This window comes from Anomaloglossus baeobatrachus, chromosome 1 (genome assembly GCF_048569485.1).
Source record: "Anomaloglossus baeobatrachus isolate aAnoBae1 chromosome 1, aAnoBae1.hap1, whole genome shotgun sequence".
In the NCBI taxonomy this organism is placed as follows: Eukaryota; Metazoa; Chordata; class Amphibia; order Anura; family Aromobatidae; genus Anomaloglossus; species Anomaloglossus baeobatrachus.
In genome coordinates, this window is record NC_134353.1 from 129,526,029 (window position 1) to 129,539,963 (window position 13,935).

General features: G+C 42.7%; 1 protein-coding gene across 3 annotated transcripts in view; it reads right to left on the bottom strand.

The window, feature by feature from the left end:
- The window catches only part of LNX1 (ligand of numb-protein X 1), a 309,648-nt gene that overhangs the window by 190,397 nt on the left and 105,316 nt on the right, over positions 1 to 13,935 (bottom strand). The gene's annotated exons all lie outside the window — the stretch shown is intronic.

Below are 13,935 nucleotides of genomic sequence, written 5' to 3' on the forward strand. Positions count from 1 at the left end.
TAATAGCCGGATTTATGTATTAGACAAATGGCAATGCATAATGTCATGGGCCAGTCACCATGAGGTTGGAAATACTACAGGCAACAACTTGTCAAGTAGCCATAGCCTAAAAGTAAAATGCATTGCAGTATACTCACAATAGCACGCTAAACATGAATCTCATACACTGGGGAACTGTCCATCAGAAGTAAAGAAATTCGACCAGAGAGTCATGGACTGGATGGTTTTCGTCAATAAATGACAACATGGGAAAGGAGGTTCCGCGGTGTACATAGCATATTTTTTATACCTGGATTCTCTGTCCAATTTACTCTGGTCATGTCATATCCAGGCTGAACCCTGTTTCTATAAGTCTACGTGCAATTTATATACTATGCCTTGATTTTATTTTTTTTTTTTTTTACAGTTTGTATATTTATTTAGCCAGATGACAATAACAAGATGTACGCTGAACTCACAAAGTCTTATAAATGCAATCAGACAATCTGGGAGCTCCAAGCTGTCCGTGTCATGCAATCTGGGTAAGCTACAATAATAAAATACCAGATTAAACAAGGCTCTTTGGCTCTTTGGTCTTTGACTCATTTTAAGAGGTTTCTGTAAACAAATGGGGGAACAGACTTAAAGGAAAGACGAAAACAGGTCGTTCTGCTTAGTATGTGTTTTCTAAACGAAGTGTTACAATGTGATTGTTGTGAGTGGTTTCTATCAATAGTACAAACTAGATCAAACGTAAATTAGCAAAATAATATCTATTTGTTTTTCTTATTTAGAAAGTGAAAAATATCCACTAAAATCAATCCATACCATCATATAGTGCTGTTTTTGAGGCTTTAAGCAAAAAAAAATAAAATACTAAACAACTTCAAAATATAAAAATAAAAAATAAACAAAAAAATATATTTTTTTCTTTCATTTATTTTCTTTTTTCTTTTAGAACTCACTTGCTTTAAAAAAAAAAAAAACAATTAAAAACAAAACTTCCCGAAATGAGTAATTATAGATATCCTAAGATAAAATAAAGGAAATCTAAGATAAAGTCTACAATATTTGGGCTATTTTTAGCAATACGTACAAAAGGCATTTCTCTGTTGGAAGAAAGTAAAACTTAAACTCCACTTGGCAGATTAGCCGGCAGACACGATTCTGCTCATTGATATTCAGGCTCTACCTGGTTGAGCAATGTTCATTTATCTTATTATATCCTAAAATATCCCTGCAGGAATGACCTCTCCGTGATATTCTTATGCAAATGGTGCCACCATAAAATGCCATCCTACAATCCGAGATACACCTGGAAGGAAGAATATATCAAAGAGCAACATGTCTCGTTCCTCTCTTTAGAGAACATATTTCTTGTACATTGCATTGCATAGGGATTGTGTTCATAAACTGTATTGCACAACAGTTTTAGGCAGGTGGGAAAGAAATGTAGCAAAGTAAGGACGCTGTCAAAAATAGACATTTTGAATGTTTTTTGTTAACTGATAAAAATAAACGAGTAAGCAAAAGAGAAACCGGATGGAGACTGGATAGTGTGTGTGGGGGGTGCTATGGAGCGCACTATGGTATGTGATTTGATATGTGTGGATTTACGATTTGATGTGTGCACATGATCTCATGTGTGTGGGTCTGCAATCTCATGTATGTGGCTGTGCATTCTGATGTATGCACGATCTGAAGTGTGTGGGTGTTCGATCTGATGTGTGCGCGATCTGATGTGCATGGGTCTGTAATTTGATCTGTGTGTAATCTGATGTGTGTGGGTGTGCGGTCTGATATGTGTGGGTGTGCAACCTGATGTGTGTGTGATCCGATGTGTGTGGGTGTGTGATCTGATGTGAGTGGGTGAGCGATCTGATGTGTGTGATCTGATGTGTGTTTGTGTGCGATCTGATGTGTGTGTAGCGATCTGATGTGTGTGTATGCGATCTGATGTGTATGTGCGCGCAATCTGATGTGTGTGCGTGTTTGATCTGATGTGTGCGCAATCTGATGTGTGTGGGTCTGCGATTTGATGTCTGCGTGATCTGATGTGTGTGTATGTGCGCGGTCTGATGTGTGTGGGTGCGCGACCTGATGTGTGTGAGTGTGCAACCTGATGTGTGTGTGATCCGATGTGTGTGGGTGTGCGATCCGATGTGTGTGGGTGTGCGATCCGATGTGTGTGGGTGTGCATGATCTGATGTGTGTAGGTGTGCGATCTGATGTGTGTAGGTGTGCGATCTGATGTGTGTGCGATCTGATGTGTGTGAGTGTGCAATCTGATGTGTGTGAGTGTGCAACCTGATGTGTGTGTGATCTGATGTGTGTGGGTGTGCGATCTGATGTGTGCGAGTGTGCAACATGATGTGTGTGGGTGTGGGATCTGATGTGAGTGGGTGAGCGATCTGATGTGTGTGATCTGATGTGTGTTTGTGTGCGATCTGATGTGTGTGTAGCGATCTGATGTGTGTGTATGCGATCTGATGTGTGTGTGTATGCGATCTGATGTGTATGTGCGCGCAATCTGATGTGTGTGCGTGTTTGATCTGATGTGTGCGCAATCTGATGTGTGTGGGTCTGCGATTTGATGTCTGCGTGATCTGATGTGTGTGTATGTGCGCGGTCTGATGTGTGTGGGTGCGCGACCTGATGTGTGTGAGTGTGCAACCTGATGTGTGTGTGATCCGATGTGTGTGGGTGTGCGATCCGATGTGTGTGGGTGTGCGATCCGATGTGTGTGGGTGTGCATGATCTGATGTGTGTAGGTGTGCGATCTGATGTGTGTAGGTGTGCGATCTGATGTGTGTGCGATCTGATGTGTGTGAGTGTGCAATCTGATGTGTGTGAGTGTGCAACCTGATGTGTGTGTGATCTGATGTGTGTGGGTGTGCGATCTGATGTGTGCGAGTGTGCAACATGATGTGTGTGGGTGTGGGATCTGATGTGTGCGTGATCTGATGTGTGTGGGTGTGCAATCTGATGTGTGTGGATGTGCGTTCCACTGCAGGTCCTTTCACTCGGCATCTGGTATGATTGCTGAGTCTTCTTCTGTCTTCATTCCTCTCTCTTTTGGGGGTATCTGCTTTCTATAATGAAGTGTCCTGCTGCTTTCTATAATGAAGCGTTCTGCAGTATTCTCTAACTTTTTTAGCTGCATGGACACTTCATTATTGAACCACAACTAGGACTTATTTTCCGGTTAGGGCTTATACTTAAGCCTTAAACTGAAAATAGTGAAAATTCATGCTAGGGCTTATTTTCTGGGAAAACATGTTAATTACAAAATTAAGCACTCATGCCCAATCCTAACAGCATGTAATATACTCACCATCAGGATTCAGCTCTGCTCGCTGGTTCCAGCAGTTATCACATGGCCACTCCATTCAGATGCGATTTTCACACTTCTGGTCATGTGATAACTAGCTTTTCTTCCTGGCTTTCTCAATTTTTCACGGAAAATTGAAACAATCAGGAAGACCCGCTCGTTGGCATGTCACTGTAAGTGTGCAAATCATATTTGAATGATTGGTCACATGATGATTACTTATATTGCTGGGAAGGGGGTGTCAAACTGAATTCTTGCCCCAGGTGCCAGAAAACCTAGATACACTTCTTATGAGGATAAAAGTTTCCTGTTTTTTTCTGATCGGGGCAGGTCCCATCAGTCAGACCCCCACCGATTATCATCTTGCCAAACCTGTGGATAGAAATTAACTTGTTTTCACCCGACAACCGCTTTAAGTTTAATTTGATTCTCCCATAATTGATAAATTAGATATTAATACATCAGATATGATGTGGTTAGGTATGCTACATATTGGAGGTCATTATTTTAATGAGAATATGTGTCTAGTCCCTAATTACAATGATTAAGTATCTATATATGCACAGTCAATGGTTCATATAGCGATGGAGTGATATATACACAGTCCAGTGGACTGCGCCTTCTATATGTATAGTCCACATTTCATTAGAATTGACATATGTAACCCAAATAAATAATTGAACATATAACTGAATTATGTAACAACAGTTTGGAACCACAATTCCGATAGGTTTATACAGACCATTTAACGCCTACCATGGTATACGCCAATGATATATTTTTGGAATATCAATTCTGTAAACTTTTGACATTTTCTGAACTATGTATTAATAATCTTACCAAGAATTGTTTCCCTCCTTACTCCATCACTGCTGTAATTACAGATGCAGTGAAAGGTTCTCTTCTCGTACAGCAGAGGTCACACACTGAAGGTAAGCTAACTGGGTCAGGACGTGAATTCATCTTCTAGTGTTGTATGCAGAATTTTGGCAGATTTTCCCTAGTGTATGGATCCGGGAACATGAACCTCAGATATAATTTATCCGGACGCGTCCCTCTATAGTGCTGGAGTAGGGCACGGCCCTATGTGCTATATTTCTCATTCACTTAAATTCAGTGTTTCTCAAGGCATCAGCGCAAATGCTACTGTTTATCTAGATGTAGGCGGATAGTGATTTGCTTTTGTGGGATTGTCACCTCAATGGGAAACAGTCATCTGTAAATTCTGCTGAGAGGCGCATATGTGGTGGGTTAGTTGAATGGTCAAATATAATATCTAGAAATAGGTCTTAGACGTGTTTGAATATTAAATCACAGAAGAGATGAAATCTGGGGCACAAGTTCCAATTGTAGAAACTTCCAGTAAGATAATCATTGAACCTCATGTGATGTCTGTATAATGAACATGTGGTGGACATATTCTATCCGAACAGCAAGGCTTCTAAGGTATAAAAATGTAATAAGTTGAATATTGAGGCCCCAAAGAAGTCTTAAGATACCATAGTACTTTAAATAAAGAAGAAATGCAGCACTAAAGCATAGGTGCAAAAAAGGTGTACCACAATCCATTGATGCACAGTGTTAGCTACATCTTTAGTCTTTTTTTCCAGTGTAGTGGTGGTCATGTCCCTACACTGTTTTAGGCTATATCTTGTCTACCTGTGCTGCAAAAAGGTGATTTATACTAAAAAATTATATATGCTGTTGATTGTTATAAATCTGTGTTATCATGCAAATGCTGCTACCGGAGTGTAGGTTCTCGATGTAGCAGTCCGGGGGGGGGAGCAGCAGGAGCCACCTAGCGGGCAGACTGGTGCAGCAGTGGATTAGATTTCAGCTAGGACAGGGATGTCAAGATAGAGGAGGAGTGACAGATGGCAAGAGGTTTGGCTAATAGTGTGGGCCTTGTGAGAGAAGACATGGCTAAGGTGTCAGGGCCAGTCAGGGATCTCTAAGATAACCTCATGATGTCCAGAGCCTACGGCTCACTCCAACAGGCTTAGAGAGTAGTGCGACTAGAGAGCCAACGGTGCCAAGAAGCGGATGAAAGTGTGAGGAAGAGGGGGAACTTAGACACAGACTCAGCAGTCTGAGGATGGGTCCCAAGATAGCGGGCGACAGGTCAAGAAAGAGTAACCCAGAAATAGTAGAATTAGACCGTGAGAAGTGAGGTCATGTCTGTAATAGCGGGTTGAAGAATAAACTGAACAAGTTTGGTTGCCAAGTGAACTCTGGTGTTCCGTGTGTTACTATTTCCTCTACAACGAGCAGGCAGTGGGGTGATGGACACCAGCCTGAAGAAACCAATAAGTTTCATGCACCCCATCCAAAGTCACACAATACACAGAGTCTCCTTGGCGAAGGAGCACAGCGCTCGTATGGCTCGGCGTCTGTGCCTTCCTTCACAAGCATGCCAGAAATTCAGATGAAACTCTCCAATGGAGTCTAAACAGTCACCAAACATGTCATGTGAACTACAACGTGAGCACTACTACTTTATTTGAAGATGCAAATTAAAACCCCAAAACCTCTGTGGATTATGACATACAAGTTATTTGCACATTTGGATTTTTCTAGTTTTGTATTTATTATTATTTTGTTGTTCCTTTCAATTTCTGTAATAAACCCTGATAATGAGCGCATTTATAGAGTTATGTTGTGTCTTGTCACGTGTTTTCTAGTGTACACAATCCGCTAATGAACTGCAGACCCCTCCAAGCTACGAGAACCCAACCACGCATCAAGTGGCCGGGCAATGTACAGCTTCTTTTAGAGAATGATAGATACTCAGGGGATACAGCTTTTGGCTGCTTGAGGTTGTCACAATGATTTTCTTGATTGGCTTTTACTGTGTAGCTGAGAATTTTATAAACGCTGTATCTGCATTGTAAATCTTCCATGTCGCTCTCGGCCGATCCTTCCGTAATGGGTATCAACATCTGGCACATTACTAACTAGGAAAAATGATCTGCATGTAGAAATTCTGCTGACAGCTCTAATGGGAATTACAATCAATTATGGAGGTAAAGGAGAAAAGGCAAATCGTCATACATAAAACAAAGTAACAAAATTAAAATAAGTTATGTAATTTCCAATATCAATAGAGTGCAAAAAATTATACTAAATAATATCTTCCACTATTCCAGATACATTTTTACATGACCTTGATTTTACTGTAACAAAATATTATATGCTGGAAGGCTAAGATGATACCATAGTTAATTTGTGTTACACAGAGAATACAGGAAACCCAGAATATTAATATAGCAGATTTTATGCGCAGATAATAGATACTGTTTTGTAGTCCCTGGCACTCTGTCTTGGTATAGGGGTAGAACATTACTGGACAACCCCCTATTTATTGACCCAAGAATCTGCATAATTTAAAATAAATAAATCAGTACTTACATTTTGGACTGATGTTGCTCCTCTGCTGTCTGTTCTGTGTTCCCTGCTGATCTCCTGATATAAAGAATGTCACACAACCACTGCAGCTAAACAGCAGTGGTTGATCGGCTGCAGCCATCAAAATTCTGTCTGAGAAGGAGAACATTTTTCCATTCGCTCAGAATTTAATGGTTGCAGGAGGCATTTCACGGTCTTTATGTCAGAAAAACATTGAGGGGCACAGAGCTGAGAACGGGCCCGGGACATAAGTATATATTTTTTTAAATCTATACAGCGCCCCGTGGTGTCACATTGCTGCCTGTATACAATATTGATACTCCAAGGCCACATTCCGACTAGATGGGAGCAGCATCGCTCAATGCAAGTGTATTGAGTGAAGCTGCACCCCTCTAGTTGGAGTCTAGCTGAGAGTATATATATCACATACTCATGCCACGTGACCGCTGTTCCTGGCTCTGACACTGGCAAATTCTTACAGTACACAGTGCCTACTGGACTTGACTTGGCTGCTGGTAGACAGATACCATTCCATGGCTGTCTCCTGTATGGATATCGCCCCTATGGACAGTTGAAAGTACTTAACCTTTAAGATACAGGGCTATGTGCTATGGACTGGCTGGTTCAGCTGGTACCTCTCCTTTGAACTGTGGGTTTTTGGATTAATCCAGCCTAAAAAGTGCAGGAAAGGGAGAAAGAGTGGGGAGAAGTTTGCTTGGAAGTGTGTGAGAGGGAACACTGTTTGTGTGTCTTGCTCGAGCATGACTGTGTGGGAATAGGTGTGGTGCCTGATACGAGAGATATCGTGAGCCAAACTGTAAGAGAACTCCTGGCTACCATTAAGCAAGTACCAGACTGAGACACTCTCGAGGTCGGCGAAGCCAATCCGAAGAGCAAAGACGTTACCGGGAGGAGTCAGGAGACCCCGGGTCCATGGAGAAGAAGAGTCTCCCCTGCCCTGCAAGGAGAAGTGTGCACCCTGGGAGTGGACTTGTTCCCTCTCTACGGTGCCGTGAGTTTTCACCAGTGTGAGCATTACTAGGGCATAGTGTCGGCCTCAGTCGCCAGGGCGCGGTGTCCGTGCGGCTCCAGTAGTGGAGGCCAGCTAATGTAGTGTAGTGCAGTTAAGCGTTTATTTTATCTGCCTGTGTTGTTGTTTTATTGATGTTTGGGTCACGAGTCGACTGTGGTACGCTCTAGCTAGGAATTGCAGTTGTTAAAATCTTCCCTGTTGCCATCTTTGCATACCCTTGTTTGTTCGCATATTCCTGCTTGTAAATAAAAAACCCTTGTTGTTGCAACCTCACCTTGTGTCATAATCAAACTCTGCACCGTGGTGGTTCCTTGGCCATTGCTTTACTCCAATACAGCTGCAGCTGATCTCAGGGGATGCAGGTACAGGACTAAGGGTAACAGGATAGACACTGGTTGACAAGACAGGATTCAGGGGACAGTTTCTGTATCACAGGATGGGTTCAGAGTCACAGGACAGGTTCTGTATCACAGGACGGCTTAAGAGTCACAGGACAGGATCAGGTTGAGGATCATAGGTGTAGGAGTGTAGGTACACTCGACAAGGTCTGGGTCACAGGGACCTGATAATGCAGCTAGCAGGCACAGAAACTAGCTAAGAACCAAAGTTGCTCAGTTACCTCCCTACAGGGGAGGGTGTCTTAAGTAGCCAGTGCCTCCCAGCCATAGGCAGGAGACTCTTCCAGAGTGCATAGTTCCTGAGAGCTGAAAGCTGCGTAGGGAGCTGGGAAAGAAGGAGCACATGTGCAGCTACAGCGGTGCGTGCTTCGGTGTCCCTGCCAGGAGAGAGAAGCGGAGCAGTGCAGGGACACTGACATTACACTAATTATGTAACTAGGCTGATTTGCTCTGTCAAACATATTATTCACTCTATGATTTGCACTGTAAAAGTGAAGGATCCATGAGGAGGACAGTTGGTGATCATGTGGTGTGTTATCTGACTCATCTGGAGTGGGGTAATAAATGATGAAACAGAAGTTGGGCATCTCCTGCCTTACAAACATTCAGTACCAGGATCAACTCCGTCCTCCCCATTTTAGTGTCCGTCTCCTGCTGAGAGCTATATATTTCCACAGTTTATGTGTTTTTGGTCACGCAAAGAACCATGTGTTTTGTAATGCGTTCTTTCTATTTAATTTAAAAACCAAGAAAGTAAAAGAAAGGTGATGTACTTCCCTGTAATGAGAAGCATAAGTACAGCTGGCCACATGAACGTGCGAGTAGTTTATTTCAGCAATATAAAGTCTTACACTTCTTACAAGGCAACAAACCTCATATTGCAAAGAGAGAACAATAAAAGTACTGGTAGACCCATATATCTTTTTTTTTCTTTAATTAAAACCTTATTTTATAGTTTCTCTCCTTTATACAATACAGTATACCTATTGGTTATTAGTTATCAGCAGTTCTTTGCTATTGCTGTTATTCTTGCTTAAAAGGCCAGTCCTTTACAAAATGTCCTATATGGTCTCGTATTTAAGACCTCCCTCCTTACCAGAACATAGGATGGCGGAGGAGCAACGGCTGTAGCTTTGGTAGGCTGGAGCAGTATATGTGTCAGGCCATGTTCACATCAGCGTTTAAAGAATTGTCTGATTTTCAGCCAGAAAAAATGGGCAAATTTTCATCTCAATTGTCATCCATGTGGCATCCGTTATTATAGATCAGTAGTTATTAAAATTTACAAGACCAAATAAAGTTTCCTAGGTTAAAAATTGCAATGTACTTGTGACGCCCTTGGACTATCCGGTTGTCATAGGGTATTGCACAATCTACCCTCCCGTGCAGTATCCACCTCACTCTTGGTTATGGGTCCATAACCAAATGGTGTTGCCTACAACAGCAAATGAAATTCTAGATACACCCTGCACCACACCCACCAGACACACCAGTGGACGGCTTGAGTGGAATAGAGTCGCTCATCTGGGGGGTCGGGGAGGGGAGGTGAGGAGTGTAGTCAGTGTCAGAGTGAGTAGTGAGGAGTGAAGTAGTGAGGTGGTGGAGAGTAGCCCTCGAGCTGTGAGGACCTCTGAGGAGGTCGGGAGCGGTGACTCCCATAAGGAAACTGTCTAGGTTGCAGACGGTGGTCTGAGCCTAGAGGAGTTGGACCCCCGGTCGCAGGGGATCGCGGCAAGGGGCTTGGATCTGTCGAGCAGGACAGCCGGCAGCCTTGCACCATCACCGGTCCGGGACCGAGGCAATACAGAGTACGTGGACCCTAGGTCGAGGAGTAGCTGCATGCAACCCGATAATTTACCCGTGGGGAACGGAGCCTTCAAGATTCATTTCCAACCGCTTCAAAATCGGGGCACTAGCGAAACGAGTGGGTTAGGACTTTCCACCTAAAATGGTCCAGAAAATCCCAAGCGTGAGCCCTGAGAGCAAGCTCCCACACTTAGCCACAGTGGGGAGCGGGACCCCATTATATACTCACCTTATTGCTTGTGACCTTGATTCCAGTTAATTCCTTTCTTCTTAAAGAAAAAATGTCAGGTCCCTGATGCCTTAGAAACTAACGCCCATATAATTTAGAATGGGAATCCAGCTTCCCAATGTTGTCATAATGGTAACCGCTATGGTGTAAAGCTAACAAGACAAAACAATCACTGATCTCGGGGAGACCAGCCAGAGAAAACACTGCCGGCAGCCAGCGATGGCGCTCAAGACAGTGAAATCCTAGGTACATTGCCCCCTGGGAAATATGCAAAGCAAAAAAGTCTGTGGAGCCTCTGTTAGGAGTCTCAACACTGAAACCAGCCAGATATCCCTCCGGGAAGGACCCAGCCAAGGGGTGGCTCTTTTTAGGAGACCACCATATTAAGTGGCCCTTTTAGTCAACAAGACAAAACAATCACTGATCTCGGGGAGACCAGCCAGAGATGGCTGGGTACTTCCCGGAGGGATATCTGGCTGGTTTCTGTGTTGAGACTCCTAACAGAGGCTCCACGGACTTTTTTGATTTGCATGGTGTAAAGCTAGAGAGCTGTCACTGAAGTCATGTCCTCCCGCTCCCTGGACTAATCAGGTATATTTGCATATGCCGAGGGCGCCATTACAAACGTATTTTTAAGATAATAGTAGTTATTGTCTCAGGTATCAGGGACATTACTGGTGTTCTTAATTGTTCTGGGGGACCACTGGTGGAGAGACAGAAAAGGGCCCCTGTGCAAGAACAATAAAGCGGCCCTTTACAGCCCAAGATATATCATAATGCACAATATCACTTGCTATGAAGGTAGAAATTGACCCCTTAACCTCTTGGCCCCCTGTGCAACTGCACATGCTGCACGAGTGATATGTCCGCCCATGCTAGGGATGTTTTCTGAGCTTTCAGGGACCCGACAGGTTTCCCTTAAGTGAATAATATGGGCAGTAATATAAAGTTTATGACCGCAGTATAGTAAAACTCTCTATTTTTTTTCCGTGAAGGTAAGAAGAGCTCTGGGGAGCAATACTGCCCCCTTTGTCTACAATCATTCCCAGACATCTGTTTTCCCTCCACATCCATTGAGGCTGATGCTTCGTAAATCACTGCAGGAGTCTCTATACTGAATTGTCATCCATGCATTGCATCGTATCTGTGAAATATCACTACATGATGAAATACAGATTACACTTTCATGAAATTAGTTATGAGATGATCTTGGAACGCTGCCATAAGAGATTTGAAGTAGTCTTATTTTTTTCCTTTCTATCCACTTAAGACATACGCTTGCCCTTCGTCAAGGGAATTATAGAAACAGCCGATGTTTGGATCCCTACATAGATTAGGAAAAAAAAAAGAAGATGCATTGAGAGTCCTGCCATTTTCCATATGTCCACAATTGTTTCCGATAGATCGTGTCTACATTCTCTACTCCATGATGTTAGGAATAGACAAAGCTTTAGCGGATCTATGGACGTCACGCAGAAATAGGCTTTGCCGAGTTTCTAACTGTAACTGGGTCACTACACACGGAGGGCAGATTTATAATTGGCATAATGGAAATGCAATCGGGGTAGAAAGCCATCGTTAGTCTTTTTTCCTATCCATATTCTACTCAAAATATTATATTTTATATGGGATAAAAAGAACAATGGCCTTTCAATTCCATAGCTGGATCAAGCTTTTGCTTTACGAGGCTGGGTCTCCCTTTTGGAAGGTAATCCTTGCATGGAGACTAGAAGCCAGGCTAGTGAGCTGTTTTTTTTCTAAATGTATAAGAGTGGATTATATTGAGAAATAAAGTTGAAATTAATCCATTGCTTCCAACACTAAGAAACCTCCATCAAACGCTTAAAGGGGTGGTTCACTACTTAGCTTTACTAGCCACATCGATATAACATTCAGAAACAAGGCTTCTCTCAAATACTTTGCATTGGCAATAGTGCCTCTGTGCAGCGCTATTGCACACTGCTCATCCCCATGGTGTGATCCCCGGGCTCCGTGACCTCTGAGATCTGGTGATGTCACGTCAACTTCCAGTTTACCCGACATCACCGCGGTGGCCCTAGTCTTCATGAGTCACTGGGCTGTGGGCGGAATTTTACCGTTTGCAACAGCCCAGCATTGGTCCTGCTTGCGGCACTCTGTGGCGAAGGAGGAAGCAAGCAAGATGCTGCGCTGTGACGGGTGATAAAACTCCGCCAAGAGCCCAGTCACTCAGGGAGACTGTGGCCAGGCTCGGTGATGCCGAGTCAACTGGAAGTTGACATGATATCACCAGATCTCAGAGGTTACGGAACATGGGGGTCACACAATTGGGATGAGCAGTTCGCAATAGCACCGCTCAGAGGCAGAATTGCCAACACAATGTATTTGAAAGAAGCCTTGTTTCCGAACGTTATATCGATGTGGCTAATAAAAGTATGTAGTGAACTACCCCTTTAAAATGTTCCTCTCATGAGCAGGAGGTGATCAGGTTACTAATTAGGGAAATCAAGAGAAAACCTTTACTTAGACAATTTCTCCGCTTTTGAAAAATCAGTGGTTGAAAGGATAAGCAAAAGAGACTGAAGAACTAGTTGTAGATTTGAAGCTTCTGTCACTACAGCTCTAATCCCTGTTCAGCACCACCTCCTACTGTCTGACTGACAGGTGTTTTACCTGCTGTTACACAGCATAGAATTTGTCAGTGAAGCAGGAGGCGACGGTGCTGGATAGTAAATAGAGCTGGAGTGACAGAGGTTTCAGATCTATCATAGCTATTTGCTAAATTGAAATGCTGATTTCTCAGTAATGGTGTATCAGACTAGCCATGTAAAGATAAAGATGGACTTGTGTCTGAAAGAGCTACATGCATATTTGCTTTTTCTGGATCAACTAGAGTTTGCACGATAAGTCAATCCTGATTGACATACAGTATATGTATGTGAGTTGTCTTTTCTTCTATTTTTTAGAACATAATAAGAGACGTTAACAATAGTAAACTGTTTCAAGGTTTTTTAGGTGAAAAGTAAATACATTGTTAGGTTATTGGACATTATAAAACTTTACAAAAGGGACTTTTATACAGAATGTAGCAATCACGCATACATTGATTGCACTGCTTCTGTCTATATGTCCAATAAAAAGAGTTTTTTATTAATGGTAAATATTTATTAAAAACATAAATGACAATTACAGACAATTAAAACCAACATAAAACCAAAAGGCAGGGAAGACAGGCTGTGCAACCCAGCATGGACACCAGGTACATGAATTGAATCTATATATATGTGGGGACCAGATTAATTATATAATATATGTCAATAATATAGTCAATAGTGCAGTCAATGGTACGGTCATAGATTGACCTTTCAATAGTTAAATGCTATAACTGCAAAATAGACAACTGCCCCTTTAAACTTTTCACAGACCTGTAGCCATGGTGGATCGCACACCAGCCTCCCTGCCTCTCACTCCAACGCACGTTTCACACTGCTGCTTCCTCAGGGAGTGGTAGGTTCCTCCCTGAGGAAGCAGCAGTGTGAAACGTGCGTTGGAGTGAGAGGCAGGGAGGCTGGTGTGCGATCCACCATGGCTACAGGTCTGTGAAAAGTTTAAAGGGGCAGTTGTCTATTTTGCAGTTATAGCATTTAACTATTGAAAGGTCAATCTATGACCATACCATTGACTGCACTATTCACTATATTATTGACATATATTATATAATTAATCTGGTCCCCACATATATATAGATTCAATTCATGTACCTGGTGTCCATGCT